Consider the following 16686-nt stretch of genomic DNA (forward strand, 5'->3'; position numbering starts at 1 on the left):
AAGTTGTTTAAATTGTATTATTTCTTTTTAAATATATTTTATCATCTTCAAAGCAGCAAAATAAAACCTAAATTTCTTATAGAGTTTGTTGTAAAAAAAATCAATGATATAAATCACCTAGTATAAGGTCTGGCAAATATCAGAAGCTTGAATTATGTTGGTTCCCCACTTGTCCTCTTGCTGATAGCAAAGACTTTCATACATTTTTACATGCCTCAGCAACTAATATGGGGCAGGGCACATGGAAGATGCTGAGTAAGTGTTTTTGGAGTGAACAAACACGTCAAGTGCTATAGAGAAGAGAAAACAATTAATTATAAATTCATTAAGATAATTATATTTCCTTTCTTTCACCTCTGTAGTTACTGAGCAACTTTCTCATATTAATTCAGTTCTCAAGAAAACTTCCCTATTAGAAAGAGGATACAGTATCCACTTGACTTGAGAATTTTGGTTCATAAGGCAATAAAGTTTCTCATTATAAATCAAGAAATTAGCTTTCAAGTTACTAATCAATCTCTAGTGAGTTTTACTAGCATCAATTAGTCCCCTAGAATCAGATCAACCTTGAATAAATGAATAGGATAGATCTTTTGACATTGAGAAGATGAGGATCAGGTTTTAGGCCCCTTGGAGGCTTTGCAAGGTACCACATAAGCTACCAACAACCTTCTTACTTGGAAATTGGTAAGTTTGAGTTTAGCATTGTGTGTACAGAAGTATAAGGTCTGGGTCTTCCCTTATCTTTTCCCTTTGCTTAATTACTGGTAATATTTCTGAGGAAAAATTGCCACAGAATTCAATCTGAGCTCCAAAAGATGTCTAGTCAGGGATCCACCCCAAGCTGGTTCCATTTCTATTAACTGTTGACTGTGTTATCTTCCACTGGGACTCATATGTTTGCATCAATTATAACAGGCTTTTTATTATGCCTTCTTGCCTCTCCTTTTCTCAGCCCTGAAATGACTTAAATTCATCCTTACATAAACAAATAAATAGTGAAATAATTTTCAGAGCCTGACTCAGGTATGCTACCTCCCTGGAGTCTACCTTGATGAGGTTGTTTGCTTATACTGTTTTCTTTATTCTATCAAGGCTTTAGACTTTTCATCAGAATACATAGACACTTTACATGATATAAAGGTAACTTGTAAGTTCAGGCAGGAGACTTTATAATGCAATGACAGAAACCTGATTGTGGTGTTCAGCACCCTAGGTGTCTTCTGGTGACTTTTGCTTTCTATTTCTCTCTTTGCAAAGTTCCATTCCAACTGAATAGGGCTGATGCTGTGTAACCAAGAAAGTAAGGCAGAAGTAATAATGTGTAACTTCCAATGTTAGTTGGTTAGGTTTTAAAAAGTAGTGCAGCGTTAGCCTTGGGCTCTTGGATAGCTCACCCTGGGGGAAGCCAGTTACCATGCCATGGTGACACTCAAGAAGTCCTACAGAAAGGCCCATGTGAAAACAAAAGAAAACAAAACAAAAAAAAACAACTGAGACCTTTTGCCAACAGCCAGCACTAACTTGTCAGCCATGAGTGAGCCACCTTTGAAAGGATTCTCCATTTCAGTTGAGCTGCTAAATAAATGCAGCCGAAGCCAACATCTAGGGGCAGCATTCTAAGAGACTCAGCCAGAACATCCCATCTGAGCCACACTTGTATTCTTGCTTATTAGAAACCGAGGGATAATAAGTGATTTTTGTTGTTTTCAGCCATTAGATGTTGAAGCCATTCATTATGAACTGCAGATAGCTAATATACATATTCAAATTAGCTTAAGAAAAAAAAAGTATCTATTGCTTATGTAGCAGAAAAGTCCAAGGGCCTGGCTTTAGGGCTGGATGGACTTAGGTGCAAAAAAAAAGATTTGTTAGAAATCTGTTTCATCCCATGTCTTGGCTTTCTTTTCTCCTTCATTGGTTTCTTTTGCAGACACATTCTTATGAGGAACCTAGATGAACTGAAGAAGCTCCAGTTGTAAATCTTAACATTTTAGCTATATTACTCAGGGCTCTCCATAGGGACCGAACTAATAGGATATATGTGTATATGAAAGAGATTTTATTAAGGAGAATTGGCTCACATGATCACACTGCAAGTCCCATGATAGGCTGTCTGCAAGCTGAGGAAGAAAGAAGCCAGTAGTGACTCAATCCGAGTCCGAAAGTCTTCAGTCTGTGACCAAAGGCCTGAGATCCCCTGGCAAACCACTGGTGTAAGTTCAAGAGTCCAAATACTGAAAACCTTGAAGTTATTTGATGAAAGCTGCCGGTAGGAGGAACAGAAGGAAGCAACCAGCATGGGAGAAAGATGAAAGTTCGAAGGCTCAGCAAGCCAGCTTTCCCCACCTTCTTCTGCCTCCTTTGTTCTAGTGTGCTGACAGCCTATTGGATGGTGCCTACCCACATTGAGGGTGGGTCTTCCTCTCTCAGTCCACTGACTCAAATGTCAATCTCCTTTGGCAATACCTTCACAGACACACCCAGAAACATACTTTAGCAGCTATCTAGGCATGGCATCCTTCAATCTAATCAAGTTGACACCTAATATTAACCATCACATTAGCAATACAGAGAAACAAAGTATCTCTTTCCCAATAGTTTAAGCAAACATTCAGGACTGAGTCTTTTTGGCCTGCCTTGGGTTGTTTGCAAGTTTTTGAGGCCAGTGGTTAGACTCAGAACAAGAGGTGGGGTAGACTTTTATCACAGAACTGTCTTATGGGAAGAAGATGGTATTCAAAAAAAAAATTGAAAGGCTGTGTCACTAGAGTAGGTGCTGGACTGGAAGAATTACAGACTTCAATTACAGACAATTATAAACTGGAATAACATTCCAAAAGCCCTACTTTGATCATGTTACTCAGAATATGAAGACTGTATTGGTCTGTTATCACGCTGCTGATAAAGACATACCTGAGACTGGGCAAATTACAAAAGAAAGAAGTTCAATGAACATACAGTTTCACGTGGCTGGGGAGGCCTCACAATCATGGCAGAATGTGAAAGACACTCACATGGCAGCAGACAAGAGAGGAGAGTTTGTGCAAGGTAACTCCCCTTTATAAAACCATCAGATCTCATGAGATTTATTCACTGTCATGAGGACAGCATGAGAAAGACTTGCTCCCCTAATTCCATTACCTCCCACCAGGCCCCTCCCACAACATGTAGGAATTCAAGATGAGATTTGTGTGGGGACACAGCCAAAGCATATGGAAGATCATTTGGTGTCCTTAATTTTTCTTTATTAAATATTATTTGAAAGCTGGGAAAAGTAGCATGTGCTCATTGCAACCAGTGAAATATTACAAAAAAACAATGAAATATGATACATTGATTAATTCAGGCGACACGAATTGAGCACTCTCTATGTGCTTTGACACTGTACTAAGTGTTGCAAATTCAGTGGTGAATGAGGGAAGCCTGATTCATCCCTGCCCTCACACAATATGCAGTCTAATGTGGAAAAGGGCACTGAAGAAACAATTGTATGAATAATACATTAAATACAATGTTAAAGGCTGTCAACGAAAAGTACCAGGCTCCGTGAGAGTATAGAAATATCTTACGTTCAATAAATAAACATGAGATTCCGCTAATAGCTGTGGTGTATAAATTTTAAATTGAAATCTTATTGCTGCTGCTAGTAACAATCCTAGTTGATTGACTTTAGATAAGATACTTATCTTCTCTAAGTCCTACTTCCCACATAAAATCATTTTTATAAAGATTAAGGGAAATATTGCAACTAGTGTGGTTACTGTAGTTCCCAGCACACAGTAAGTACTTAATAATTGTTTGCTACTTTTATTATTTTGCACACAGGACTTGGCACAGTGTCATGGACTAGTAAATTCATAAACAATGTGTGCTAAAGGGTCATAGTATGAGGGGCCTCCACTAAGCAGATATCTGCATGACTCTCCCTTATGTTCTGTAGTAGTTTGCTTCAATGTCACCATCTCAGTGACACCTTTGCTGACCATTCTATTTTAATTGCAACCCCCACCCTGACTTAAAACCCTCATTGCCTTATCTGTTTTATCTTGTTCTTCTCCATGACACTTATTGCCATCTTATATACTATATATTCTGCTTATTTATTTATGGTCTGTTTCACCTTTAAAATATAAGCTCAATGAGATTATAAAGTTTTGTTCATTTTGTTCACTGATCTTTCCACAGAACCTCAAATAATGCCTGACATAGAGAAGGCACTGAATATATAGTGATCATAGCAACTGAATTTCTCGATCACGTTTTGTTTACCAGGCACTGTTTTAAGTGTTTTATGTTTATTCTTTATTAAAAATGGATATTAAGACATTTTAACATGCCTTAACACAGACACAGGATCCACACAGGTTATGTCGTTGCACATTCATATTCAGGGGCCATGCCAAACTCCACAGTGATGCAGGATCTCCCATGTTGTAGTGTCACAGGTTTTCTGATCCTACCCCTAGAGCATAGTCTCTATTCTATATGAGTAATATGCACTAACAGGGGGACTCTGTATAACCAATATGCACTTACATAAAGCCAGATTTCATGTTTGCTGGGATATTTCTTAATGTGTTTGGGAGAGAAAGGTGATGCCTAGAAGTATAAGATTCTGAGGATAAATACAATCTGACCTGCAGTTGTCAGCCTAGCCCACCTGATTCGATCCCTGTGGTGAAAGTTATCTCTTTTACTTCCTTCATGCTCCTCATGGGCATACATATACTTTGCTTTATTAACTTCAAGTAAATTCTATGCTTTGAAGATCTCTCCATGTTGCCATATATATCTCTAATTCATTGATTCTGAAAACGATTTAGTATTCTATAGATTACACTTTATTAATGAAAAAAGCTGCCTAATAGTAATTTAATTCCCACTTAATTACATTTATTTTACCTTTTCAGGCTGAATAATATTAAGGAAATGACAACACTACAGGAAGGGATGGAGTTAGCTAAGAGGAGACAGATACAACTTAGGTGACAAAATCTTTGGAGTTGCCATATTATAGTAAGTCTGCCCAAAGCCCAATTTAAAGAAAATAAAGTTTAACAAATCAGAAATTTCTCATCCTTTTGCAATGTGACTTTTCTGCTCCTCCCATCAGGAAGCAGACTTGTATTTGGACTGGCCTCATTACTTGCTTTGTATGGCAGACTGTGATGGAATTAAAATTTTGTGCATTTTTCTTGATTTAAGATTCTAATTTTGTGGTGGTTTATAATTTAGCAGTAGGTAACTGATAGAGTCCTGGTATTGTACCTTCTCTGTTTCCTTCTGTCCCTGTGACAACTAATAAAGAATGCTAAAAGGTTATTTCAGAATTTTATTCTAGGTGGATAAGGCTCATTAGCTATAACTTTGAGCTGTATTTTGGATTCAGGATTTCCCTTGAATTATCTAAAGCTACACTTTCAAAAAGTGTGGGTAGTGAGGTTAAGTACTAGGCAGGAGGGGACTATGTATTGTAGGCTACCACAGATAAAACTTAACAAAGGCGTTAACTAGACGTTAACTAGGACAACAAATGGAACAAAAGGAAAACTATTATGAAAGCGGAATCATTTATCTCTGGGCTGGGAATATCAGAATTCATGGGGTTCCCACCTGTTTGTGCACACTAATTCAGCTTAGATTATCATACAGTTAAATCTAATTTTTTTAAGTATCAATCATCTGTAATTCTGATTTTGACCAGTCACATCTTTCATGTAAGAAAGTGTGGCTTTAGCACAAGATTGATTTCAGTTCAAATTCCATCTCTGCAACTTACTAGCTATACCTTTGAGTAAATAGTATCTTCCAAACCACAGTTTCTTCATGTGTAAAATGGTGTCAATGATACATACGTGTGGGGTTTTCTAAAGGATTAAAGTAGCCCAATAAACGTAAGTAATTCATATTCTATTCTGAAATGGAGAAGTTTAAGTGAAATAAGACCTGTATGATTAATTTTCTTTTCTCTGTCATGTGTTACTGTTGTGCCACCTCTAAGGAATAGTCACTGGTTTGGCTTTCTCTAAATAAAATTCAAGGAATTTACTTATTTTGGATATTTTCCCTGAGCTTTATCCATGCTGGACTTGAGTTTTCTCTACTCCAATATATGGTTCTTTGATGTTCATTTATATGTCTTTATATTTATGCTTCTCCCTTCAACTTTCACAGGTATTTTTTTTTTTCAAAACCTGATCTTATCACAGCATTTCCTATGGAGCCATTTTACAAGCCTCCTTTTTTTGTTTTACTATTTGATTATTTCTGTTCATACTATTAGAACTTTTATTTTTTGAGTCTCCTATCATAATTTCATTTGTTTACAGTTAACCTATGACTGTGGCTTCATAATTGTAATATTGTATAGTGGTTAACGGGATGACTAGTGAATCCAATTTTCTCATTTGGAATTCTTACTTTCAACAACTGTGAAAAACTTTCATTTCCCTAAATGTGAAATGGGGATGAAAATAGTAAGACTGATCTATAAAGGGTATTTTGAAGATTAAATGGGATACTTCTAGAAGCTTTATAGTTTTAGATTTTATATTTATGTCTTTGATATAGTCTGAATTAATTTTTGTATATGGTATGATGTAGTTATTCAAATTCATTCCTTTGCATGTGGATAATAGTTCTTTCAGCATCATTTTTTTAAAAAAAATCTTTTTCCCCATTGAATGATCCTGTCATCTTTGTAAAAAATCAATTGACTACACATATACTGTTATTTCTGAAGTCTCAGTTCTATTGCATTGATCTTCAAGTCTATCCTTATGCTAGTAATCACAGTCTACTTATTACAGTAGCTTTGTAATAAGTTTTGAAATGGGAAAGTTTGAGTCCTCCAACTGTGTTCTGCTTTTTCAATATTGTTTTGTCTATTCTGACTCCCTTGCATTTCGATATGAATTTAAAAATGAGGGCCGGGCACAGTGGCTCACGCTTGTAATCTCAGCACTTTGGGAGGCCGAGGCAGGCGGATCACCTGAGGTTGGGAGTTTGAGACCAACCTGGCCAACACGGTGAAACCCTGTTTCTACTAAAAATACAAAGCCAGTTGTGGTGGTGTGTGCCTGTAGTCCCAGCTACTCTGGAGGCTGAGGCAGGAGAACTGCTTGAACTCAGGAGGCGGAGGTTGCAATGAGCCGAGATCGCGCCACTGCACTCCAGCCTGGGCGACAGAGTGAGACTCTGTCTGGAAAAAATAAAACAAAAGAATGAGCTTGTCCGTTTCTAAAAATGACTTTTAAAAGTTGTTGTAATTTTGATGGGGATTGCAATGAATCTACATGTCTATTTAGAAAAAAAGTGCCATCTATAGAACTTTAAGTCTTCTAATCCATGAACTTGGGATATCTTTCTGTTTACTTAGATCTTCTTGATTTCAACAATGTTTTGTAGTTTTCAGTGTAAATGTCTTGCACCTCATTGGTTACATTTATTTCTAAGTATCTTATTCTTTTTGCTATTATTGTAAAAGAATTGTTTTATTAATGTCATTTTTGGATTGTTCATGGATAATATATAGAAAGGCAACTGATTATTTTTCTTGAAATTTTCGTGCATAGTTGCTGAATCATTTATTAGCTTTCATAGCATTTTTGGGGGATGGAGATTCTTTAGGGTTTTCTAAATATAAGATCATCTCATTGGCCAATAGAGATACTTTTACATATTTTTTTTTTCCCAATCTGGATTTATTTTATTTCGTTTTCTTGCCCAATTGTCCTCCATACTACCCTGACTCTAAGCAGTGAGAGCAGAATCCTTATGATCCTTGTCATGTTTCTGATCTTAGAAGGAAAGCATTTAGTCTTTTATCTTTAAATATAATTAATTTTAATTTTATTTATTTATTTTTAGAGACAAGTCTTGCTCTGTCACCCAGGCTTGAGTGCAGAGGCATGATCATAGTTCAATGTAACCTCAAACCTCTGGACTCAAACTATCCTCCTGCCTCAGCCTCCCAAAGTGCTGAGATTACAAGCGTGAGCCGCTGTGCCCGGCCCTCATTTTAAAATTCGTATCGACTTCAGACATACAGATTGCAGGCATGAGCCATTTCGCCTGACCTCCATTAAGTATAACTTTAATTGTGGGTTTTTCATAGATTCACTTTAAAATGTTGAGAAAATTCCCTTCTATTCCTAGTTTGTTGCGTGTTTTTATTAAGAAAGAGGATTGGATTTTGTCAAATACTTTTTCTGCATTTATTGAAATGAACATGTTCCTCTTTCCCCTTTTCATTTTGGGGTATAAATTGATTAGTTTTTGTACATTGTACTGACTTCATATATCTGGTATATAATCTTTGTCTATGTATTGCTGGATTCAGTTTGTTAGTGCTTTCTTTATAGTTTTTCCATCTTCATTCATAAAGGATATTCTGTATTTTTCTGTTTTGTGATGGCTCTATCTGGTTTGCTATCAGGTAAAAATCCTGGCCTCCTAGAATGAGTTTGGAAATGTACCCTCCCTTTCTATTTTTTGACAAGTTTGTGAAGGATTGGTGTTAATTCATCTTTAAACATCTGGTAGAATTAACTGGCCATCTTTTTCTTGGCTTTTCTTTGTGGAGGTTTTTAAAAATTACTCTCTCAATCTTTTCCTTATAATAGGCATATCCAGATTTTCTATTTCAATAGGTATATCCAGATTTTCTGTTTTCTCTTGACTAAATTTTGGTAAATTTTTGTCTTTCTGGGAGTTTATCCAACTCATCTAGGTCGTTTAATTTGTTGTCACACAATTGCTCGTGCTATTTTTTTTTTTATAATCCTTTTTGTTTCTTTAAAATTGGTAGCGATGTCACTTCTTCTATTCCTGATTTTAGAAATGTGAATCCTCTGTCCTTTTTTCTATGGTTGGTCTAGCTAAAGGTTTGTAAATTTTGATGATATTTTTCAAATAACTAACTTTAAGTTTTATTGATTTTCCCTATTGTTTTTCTAATTTCTATCTCATTTATTTCTTTACGAATCTTTTCTTCCTTCTGTTTGTTTTGGGTTTGTGTCTTTGAGTATAAGGTAAGTCTCTTCTAGATCAGATCATTGAATGGTGCTCTTTTACTTATTTGCAATTATCTAACTTTTAATATAGAGATCTTTCTAGTATACCATTTTAGTTTACTTGCAATTTTTATATTGTACATTTTACTATATATTTTTGAGTTATTTTATAGGAATTAAACTTAATAATTTATAACAATTCATTTTTGTTTAATATCAACTTTATTTCAACAGTATACAAAAACTTTGTTTATATATGGAACAGTTATAGCTCCCCATTCTTTATGTTGTTATTTTTACAAATTACATCTTTATACATTATGTACCTGTCAATATAAAATTATAATTATTGCCTTATGCATTTATCTTTTAAATCAGAGAGGAGAAAAAAGAGGTTAAAAATAAAACATTACCTTTATTTTGTATTTTATGTTTACCTATATCTTTATGTTTTCTAGGGCTTTTTGTTTATTCATGTGAATTCCAGTTGCCAGTCAATGTCTTTTCCTTTAATCCTGAAAGACTCTCTTTAGTATTTTTTGTAAGGCAGGTCTGTCAGCAGTGAATACTGTCAGTTTTGGTTTATTTAGGAATATCTTAATTTCCCCTTCATGTTTGAAGGATAGTTTGCCAGATATTGAATTCTTGTGTGACAGATTTTTCTTTTCACATCTTGAATATGTCATCCTACTACCTTCTTACTTCTATTGAGAAACTAGCTTTCAATTTTGTTGAGGATTCCTTAAACATAATGAATTACTTCTCTCTTGCTGCCTTCAAAATTTCTCTTAGACTTTGACTTTCAACAATTAAATTATAAGCGGTTTAGAGGTGGATTTCTTTTATTTTATCCTACTAGGAGTTCCTGGACCTTCCCGAATGTGTAGACTAGCAATTTTTATCAAATTTTAGAAGTTTTGGCCATAATCTCTTCAAATATTCTTCTTGCTCCTTTTTGTCTCTTCTTTCTGGGATTCCCATTATGCATATATTGGTATGATTAATGGTGTTTCACATGTCTTTCAGGCTTTGATAATGTTTTTGTTCTTTTGTTCTTGTTACTCAGATAGAATAATCTTGATTGACCTATCTTTGAGATCTCTGATTGTTTCTTCTGTGTGCTTAATCTGCTTTGGTGTCCCTGTGGTAAAAATTTTTTATTTCAGCTATTATGCTTTTCAATTCGAGATTTTCTACTTTATTCTATTTTATACTTTTGTCATTTAATCTATATTTTATATTTGGGAGACATAATACTATGTCTTTAGACATAGTTTCCTTTAGCTATTTGAACATAATGTAAAAGGCTAATTTAAGGTTCTTGCCTAATTAGTTCAGTATCTAAGCTTCCTCAGGGATATTTTCTATTTGTTAATTTCTTCCCCCTACTTTCCTGTTTCTTTGCATGTCTTATAATTTTTTGTTGAAAACTAGACACTTCAAATAATATAGTATGGCAATTCTGGGAATCAAATTCTCTCTCTGTTTTTCTTTTGTTGCTGCTTGTTGTAGTACTAGTTGTGTGTTTGTTTGATAAATTTCTGAACTAATTTTGTGAAGTCTGTATTCTTTGTCATGTGTAGTCATTGAGTCTAGACTCAGCTAGCTTAGTGGTCATCTAATGATTGGACAGAAGTTTCCTTACATGCCTGAAATTAATAAATCTTCTAGTCTTCGCTGATGGGCTTTGGATGTGTTGAGGCTTTCAATGTTATTTACAAATATCTATTTAAATGCCAATGTAAGTACTAAATCTACTCTCAGTAGGATCCTGTTCTTGTGATTTAGTCAGACCATTTACCATGTTGCTTTAGCTTTCAATTCCTGCTTTCACAGAGCCCCAAAGTCAGCCAGCATTGAGAGTTTAGTTTTTTTTTTTTTTTGTCTTTTGCGAGCATGTGCACAGCCCTAAGAATATGCATGGCCTTCTAGATTCCTAGGAGTATTGGAGCTTTCCAAATCCCTTTAGAAAACCTCTTTCCTCAGATTTTCTTTTTAAGCCTTATGATTAGTCCGTTGTTCACCCCAATTCTTACCTATCATCTAAAGCAGCTGCAATATTAAAAGCTTGCATGTAGATGTTTTTGATAAATGCCCCATAGGATGAGGTTATTAGCACTAGGTGAGCTTTGAGTCAGGCCATATAAAGACAAGCTGTTCATGTGAGATCTTCTAGGGAACCATCTGAAAGGTGAAATGATAATTCTTTGGAAATGGGGCTTTGAAAGAGATCTAGCTTTATTCTGCTCCCTTTGTTATCAAGAATGGGCACTAGTACTTTACAAGGTTGCCCAGGGGAGTCAGGGATGGAGGTAGAGCAAGTTAAAATGCAGCAAAGCTCATTGAGGTAAAAATAAGCTTAACATTCACATTCCCCCCAACTCTGTCCCGAATTTTAAACCTGTGCAGATTTAAATCTATAAAGAATTCAAGTCACAGTATTTTGAAAATTTTAATTATATAATTTAACTTTAACTTAGTCAGGTGAGGAGAATTAAACAGCCATTTTATGGGGAGGCGTGGTTATGTAATAAAATTCATCCTTTTTATATGCAAGCAGTGGAATAAATTGAAATGTGATTTGAATGATTTATTTCCATGTTGTAATAATTATGGTTTTTTTATTGTTTGTGCTGGTATTGATAAATAATCAGATATTACATGCCATTTTGTATTAGTTTAATTGAGAAGCCTGAGTCGAGCTTGGCCTAAAGTGGAAATTTGTTGGCTCAAAGAAGCAACACACAACTGCAGTGAGGGAAGGAATACAGCTGGGCCCAAATTACCACCAGGATTCTCTCGTCTTCCTCTGTTCTTAAAACTAGCTTAACTCTGTTTTCTCTGACTGCAGATGGGTTCTTCCAGTGTGGCAATCGGCACGACACTAACAGCAGCAGGGTTTCCAGTTGTTTCACCTTCTCCAGCCGACAACTATCACTTTTTCTGAATTCCAAAAAAATCCCAGGTAAGGACTCTCATTGACTCAGCATGTGTTCCATTACTTCCCCTGGAACAATAACTTAAAGCAGAAATTGGACAATACAGCAACATGGTCGTTATGCTGTTGGGGTTCAAAAACAAGGAGTTGTTTTTCCCTGAAATGGGTAGAGTGTAGTTGGGTTGGGAGATGCTGTGCAGTTAAGATACTTGATATTTAATATACTCTTGCAAATATCCATTTCAAAACCAATATAAATACTAAATTTACTTCCAATATGACCTTATTCTTATTTTAAAAATACCCAAACTAACAACAGCAACAAAACAAAACAATGCTCTCCAAAAAAATGCAAAAAGGATCAGTAAGCTCCTCTCACTGTTCATGTTTAATCACAAGATTAAATCAATTTAGAAAAAAAGGTAAAATGGGCATAGGGAAAAATCTTAACATCCTAAGAATACCCAAACTGAATTTCTGAGATTTAAAGCACATGTTCCAGATCTGAAAGACAATAGAATTAGGGAACCCTATCTATACATTGTTGAGGTCCTGACTGCTTTGAATGTCTGTGTGGGTCACTCTACCGGAATAATCACAAAAACTTTATTCTAATTGCATGTGAAAGAGATAATTACTTTATTTATACAGAATATTTAGATTCAATAGCCCTGATTATTTTAGGCTAAAGTGCATGAGTGTCTCTTTAAAACTTAAATTATCTGACAATTGTTTCAATTGTATGCGTGGCTCTGCTTCATAGTCAAGACTTAGCAATTATGCAGTTGATATGAACACTATAGATCAAAGTAAGAATTTAATTCCAAGAATGAAATCTTCTGTTTGCCATTTTATACTGACTGCACCAACAGGCCAATCAATAACTGTCCCCTTCATGTGTACAATGTGATTTTTTTTTTTTTTTTGAGATGGAGTCTTGCTCTGTGGCCCAGGCTAGAGTTCAGTGGTGCTATCTCAGCTCACTGTCCCCTCTGCCTCCAGGTTCAAGCGATTCTCCTGCCTCAGCCTCTCGAGTAGCTGGGATTACAAGTGTGTGCCACTATTTCTGGGTAATTTTTGTATTTTTTGTAAAGACAGGGTTTCATCATGTTGGCTGGGCTGGTCTCAAACTCCTGGTCTCAAGTGACCTGCCTGCCTCGACCTCCCAAAGTGCTGGGATTACAGTCATGAGCAACCACACTTGGCCACAATGTCCTTTTATTTGGATGTTTGTTTTGTGTCTATACTCTCAGTTTAAATTAAATCTCACAATAGAGATGATGTTTAATATAACTCTAATTTTCAAACTTTAACATTTCTTTAAACTGATTATCAAAATATCGAAATTTACCACCATTAGACATCATTTATAACAAGACAATAAAGTCATATTTTACAGACCTGCCGTAGTTTAGAATCCTTTAAAGTTATTACCTCATCTACCACAATAAAACCAAATTTTGCCTCTTTTATATATCCAAACACCATGCACCCAGGAACAAATTGGATTCCTGAATGCACTCTACTTGTAGTCCTTCTCCACTGTCATTAAATGCAACTATTTGGTCACAAAAATATCATGATTGAATGAAAATGTAGTGTCAGTGTTTCCCGTGATTTATTCTGAATTCCTTCTATTCACTCTTAATTCTCCATACCCAGGAAGAATTGTTGAGCTGAGGGAAAGAGGGCTGGAGCAGGAATCAGCAGACATTACCATTTATCTATATAGTGTCACGAATAAATACCAGATGTGGCTCTTGCCTGTCTTCTACTCTTTCCCCTCTATTTCATCATAGATATTAATTATGTAACAAGTTCGACTGACATTAAACACTGAAATAAGAAAAGTATGGAACGTACTAAAACTCCTTTTTATTACTAAGATACTTAGAAATGTAAAAATGAACATATGTTTTGTAGGAATACTAAATTTCACCAGTGTGTAGTGTGTCTTTTATTGTACTGACTCTTTAAAAATTAAATTCCAGAATCCTCCTTTTACTTTTTGAATTCTGAGAATGAGTTTCTGTAATAGTTTAATGGAGAGCTTCTCCATGGAAATAATGGGGTGGTACGTGTGAAAATTGTTCAAATCAAAATGGAGTCATTAATGTTAAAACAAACCTTGACAAATGGAGCCAGGGAAGGCCTTGAAGAAAGGGTTCTCATGTTTGTATGTTTGATAAAACTATCACAAAAGATTCTCCAAAAAACACAACTGTACACAAAGCCCATCACAATCTTACACAAAAAATACTCTTGCAAGGACGTCTGCACAGCAACTGCCTGTCCAGACTCAGACTGGCGTGATCCTTGTTATTGATCTTTGTAGCCAATGAAAATTATTTTAAAACAATTGTATATTCTTTATTTTTTTTCTTTAAAAGGATTTGTCTTTCTTTATCTCCCTGAATACACACATAGTTTACTACGGCATGCGTATTTCCATTGCAATGCTCTATTCCCTCAACATCTTTTTTTTTTTTTTTTTCTGTGTTTGTTATGTAAGTTGATGTATATGGTTGCAGAAGTGGACATGAAAAAGATCATTCACTGAAAGAAATTGGCGATTCTTAGAACTGGTATGCAATACTCACTTGAGACCTTTGAGCTCTCTGCTTCTACGACTCACCTTTTCTGCCCTGGTGGGTCTTCTCTAAGGCTGAGCCTCCCTCTTATTGGTAGCAACTCTTGACTTTACTTGGAATCTGGACCTGGTAAAGCTACTTTAGCCCCATATGTCCCCTCCTAAAGTGATAAAAGTGTTCTGTCTTTTCCGAAAAGACCTTTCTGGTGTAAAGATACATGTCTTTCTGGATTGAGTGTTCTTATTTCTACAAAATCTACTTTCTGTTCATGAGGCATGTCTTTTCTGGTGAATCCACTTTTGGGCTGCAGGTTTAGTTTGATATTTTTTTCAATCTGTGTGCCTGGGTTAAGATTTTTGCAAATACTTGATTTCTTTTGGTTTGGCTTGAACATTTTTGTTGTGTGTTTCTAAAAATCTTCTGATTGCAAGGAAGGTTAAGAAGAAAAGAGAATAATTTTGTATGAGAAAAAATCTTGGGTAGAAAATTTTTGTCCTAAGGTAAAATGACTGGTTATTTAAGAAAGAAAAAGTACAGGACAGAGCAGAGAGTCCAAGAATATCATAAATATTGTGAGTTTTGGTAAGGTTTGTGAAGGGGGATTTATAAAAATAATTTTGTGTGTGATCAAATTGGTTATAATTAAAAGAAAATTATAATAATTTTTAAAGAAGAGTCAATATTTTAAAAAAAGACATGCAAAACTAAAAATCTGGTTGCCTATGTAGGAACAACAAAGTATTGATTTATGTTTATAATAGTTGCAAGTGGTTTTGATTTTCGATTCTCAAATCTGTTTAACAGCTGTCTTTTTTTTTGTTTTTGAGATGGAGTCTCACTTTGTTGCCCAGGCTAGACTGCAGTGGCACCATCTCAGCTCACTGCAACCTCTGCCTCCGGGGTTCAAGAGATTCTTCTGCCTCAATCTCCCAAGCAGCTGGGATTATAGGCACATGCCACCATGCCTGGCTAATTTCTGTATTGTTTAGTAGAGACAGGTTTTTGCCATGTTGGCCAGGCTGGTCTTGAATGCCTGACCTCAGGTGATCTGCCTGCCTTGGCCTCCCAAAGTGCTAGGATTACAGGAGTGAGCTACCATGCCTGCCCACCAGCCATCTTCTAAACTACAGACAGTTTCTATTTCTGCTGCATTTCTTGCTGAGATATATTTAATTTTCCTACTTTCAGATTTGAAATGCTGTCTTTTTTATTCAGAATGGCAGTTTCATTTCTTCAGGTAAAATTATTTTTTTGAAACTTCTCATATTTATATGTTAGAATTCAACCTTTCCTGTATCTTCTGCATGAGATTTGCAGGTCATGCGTCATCTTTGCCTTCAGCTCTCCTTTTTTCCCTTATAAAGCTATATCCTTTTACTAGACTAGAGTGACCACCCTTTTAACATTTTTGTCATCCCCTTTAACATTTTTTCTCTTCAGTTTTAACTCTGAATTTGTTGCCTGACATTAAAATATTTTTCTCAAATACTTCGAAAAGCAAAGTTTTTCCTCTAGTATAACTTGATTCTGTGCTCTTGGGTTTTCTTGATGTGTCTGAATTGTTCCACATAACCAGGAAACTTCCCATACTGTTAGTAAAAACCATGTATTCTGCTGTTCAACGTACCAGTTTTCTTGTTTACGTTCCTCTGTAATATAGTGTGTTCATAATCCTGAACACATTCTTTCTGTGTCTGATTAAATTTAATTACCCTTCCATCAAGATTTATTTCTAGGTTATCTAAATGGGCTTCCCATAAGGAGAAGCAATCACGCTGCAGAACATTTTTCTTTACCTTTCTGGCAACTAACCTAAAAAGCAAAGATATTTCGGGAGGCTGAGGAGGGCTCATCACGCGGTCAGGAGTTCGAGATCAGCCTGGCCAATATGGTGAAACCCCATCTCTACTAAAAATACAAAAATTAGCTGGGCATGGTGGCACACGTCTGTAGTCCCAGCTACTTAGGAGAGGTTGCAGTGAGTTGAGACCATGCCACTGCACTCCAGCCTGGATGCCTGGATGACAGAACGAGACTCCATCTCAAAAAAAAAAAAAAAAAAAAAAAAAACCCAAATATTTTAAATTCTATTAAGATAATTTCCTGTGTTGTCTTTTTTTTTTTTTTTTCCCTCCTTCTT

The 16686-nt window shown here is 35.6% G+C and overlaps 1 long non-coding RNA gene across 3 annotated transcripts in view; it reads left to right on the forward strand.

Moving 5' to 3' along the window:
* The window catches only part of LOC126934721 (uncharacterized), a 90174-nt gene that overhangs the window by 9201 nt on the left and 64287 nt on the right, over positions 1-16686 (forward strand). For 2 of the 3 annotated variants that reach the window (XR_007719086.1, XR_007719085.1), the window contains exon 3: positions 11869-11982. This is a non-coding gene — a long non-coding RNA (uncharacterized LOC126934721). Of the gene's footprint in view, positions 1-11868; positions 11983-15734; positions 15784-16686 lie in introns of all 3 variants that reach the window. The other variant, XR_007719087.1, reaches the window with a different exon arrangement.

This window comes from Macaca thibetana, chromosome 14 (genome assembly GCF_024542745.1).
Source record: "Macaca thibetana thibetana isolate TM-01 chromosome 14, ASM2454274v1, whole genome shotgun sequence".
NCBI lineage: Eukaryota > Metazoa > Chordata > Mammalia > Primates > Cercopithecidae > Macaca > Macaca thibetana.